The sequence below is a fragment of the Alligator sinensis genome, unplaced genomic scaffold, assembly GCF_000455745.1.
Source record: "Alligator sinensis unplaced genomic scaffold, ASM45574v1 scaffold169_1, whole genome shotgun sequence".
NCBI classification, from domain to species: domain Eukaryota; kingdom Metazoa; phylum Chordata; order Crocodylia; family Alligatoridae; genus Alligator; species Alligator sinensis.
The window spans coordinates 1,832,312-1,834,611 of record NW_005841924.1 but is presented as its reverse complement, the minus strand read 5'-3'; positions in this window follow the sequence as shown (position 1 = coordinate 1,834,611).

Here is a 2,300-nt window from a genome sequence, read left to right as displayed (position 1 = left end):
CTTGTCTGCCTATGTCCTTAGACCAACACGGCTACAACCCAAACCCCTGTAACTTAGTTTGTAAACTTCTGGAGTTTTGAACTTGCAACAATGTTTCTCTCGATTTTCAGGCAGGTCTTGAACTAGAAATTTTGCAACTGAGCTCTGTGGATGCAAGTGGAGCACAATAATGGAGATATTGTCCTCCATGCAGTGAGTTTTATCTTAAAAGAAACTTGCTAAAGATTATCTAAAGCATTGCCAAAGGGTTTTGCATTGAACGTGACAATTCATGTCATGAGAATTTCCTGTTATATTATACAAAGTTTATAAAGGTCCAGGAGCCCTGGAGTTGCAATATATACGGAGAGGAAAAGAATTTTTCGGACTACAGTCTATAAATAATCATGGTTAACCCCGTATTTTCTATTATGACATACAGTTCACAATATATTCTCACCTATATTGCATTTGTTCTCTTTCAATGTTCTCAAGGGGATTTTCTGTTGTGATTCAAGATTAAGTTAAATTAAAAGCCAAGTTGGCCTGGAAAAATAAAAGGTTGTTGTAGGAAAAAAGGAAGTTTCCATGGCTGCTCAAGATGTTGGTGTTTGGGGGGAACAATGTATTCTCAAAAGCCTTTCATAGCTATCTGGGAGATGTCCACCTTTGTTTTAAGTCAGGGGTAGGCAATGTTTTTTGGTTGGAGTGTTGAAAACCCCCACAATGCCTACCTTGGAAGGTGCCAGAGTGCTGGCATGTCAAAAAAACAAAATGAGGGCAGGGGAAACATGGCAGAATGCCCTGCATGTGCCCTTGCCCCACAGCCCTGATGCCCCTGCCCCCCAGCTCGGGATTTGTGGCTGGGGGGCAAGGGCCGGCTGCAGCCGGGAGGCTGCAAACAGCTGTGCTGGGCTCTGGAGCCCCGGCATCAGCTCCGTACCAGCATGTGCACCTGCGTGTTGGAGCAGGTGGTCGGGGAGGGGCCTGAGGCAGCGCTCGGGCACCTTGGGGCGGGCTGTACTGCCCTGCTGTCTGCCCCAAGGTACACGCGCAGTTGCTGCCAGCACAGAGCTGATGCTGGAGCTGTGGAGCCCGGTGCAGCTGTTTGCAGCCTGCTCGCTGCTTACTGCAGCTGCCCAGAACCCGGGCTGGCTACAAACAGCTGCGCCAGACTCCAAAGCCCAGTCACCAGCTCTGTGCCAGGAGCGGGGGAGAGACCGGGGTTGTGCTGCCTCAGGCCCCTCCCCCACTGCCCGCTCCAATGTGTGGGTGCACATGCCGGTACAGAGCTGATGTCAGGGCTCCGGAGCCTAGCAGAGCTGTTTGGAGCCTCCCGGCTGCACCCGGCTCTGGGTCGCTGCTGCCAGCCACAGAGCCCAGGCTGCTCCCAGCTGGCAGCTGGGATGCTGCAAGCCCTTCTGGGAACAGCCCAGGATCCAGCAGCTACCCAGAGCTGGGGCTGGCCATGGTGTGCCAAGCAAAATGGCCTTGTGTGCCATGTTTGGCACGCATGCCAGGGGTTGCTGACCCGTGTTTTAAGTTTACCCTAGAGGTTTGACTCTGCTTTACTACTCTATCTTGTTCATTAAATAATGAAGTAAAATGAAAGTCCAAGGTTTGGTCTAATTCTTAATTTTTTTTTTTTGATGTGACTATAATTTGCTTGACTGCAGATACACAAACCTCTTCTACTTTTCTTCTGTGTTTCTAGTATAACATTACATACATGTAACAGGACTCATTCATGCAGGGTTCTAGAGAGTCTTCCAAATCCTCATTGTTAACCCTTTATTAATTAAAACATCTAGGGTGTAAAAGATCAATTTTAAAGAAAAAAAGTCATAAAGTCCAGAAATGGCTTGTACCTTATCCATGCAGAGATCCTGCAGTGCAGAGGTGTAACAGGGCAGCTCTGTGTCCTGGGCAGTGGCACCACATGGGACAGCTCTGGTGGTTTTATTTTTGCATGCCTCCCACCTGTCCCCCCTCTCCCTCCTCCTGCTTTGTTACAGAAACTTGTTAGATACTAAGAAAGACTGAATGGAGGAGGATGTCATAAAGTAACAATAGGTAATGCTTTACTTCACATCCAGTTTCATTCACTTCCAGCAGGATTGTCAGAGGAATAGAGTGCTGGATGACATGTACAGGGGTATGGGAACCTATGCCTTACTTTCAAAACTCAAACTAACTTTTCAAGGAAATGTGATGATGTTTCTTTTAATTTTGTGCTACTTTGTTATGAAGTATGTTTGTGTTTTGTTTTTTTTTAAACCAGATAGCTGTAAGTAGTAGAAACAATAAAGAGAGATCCATCT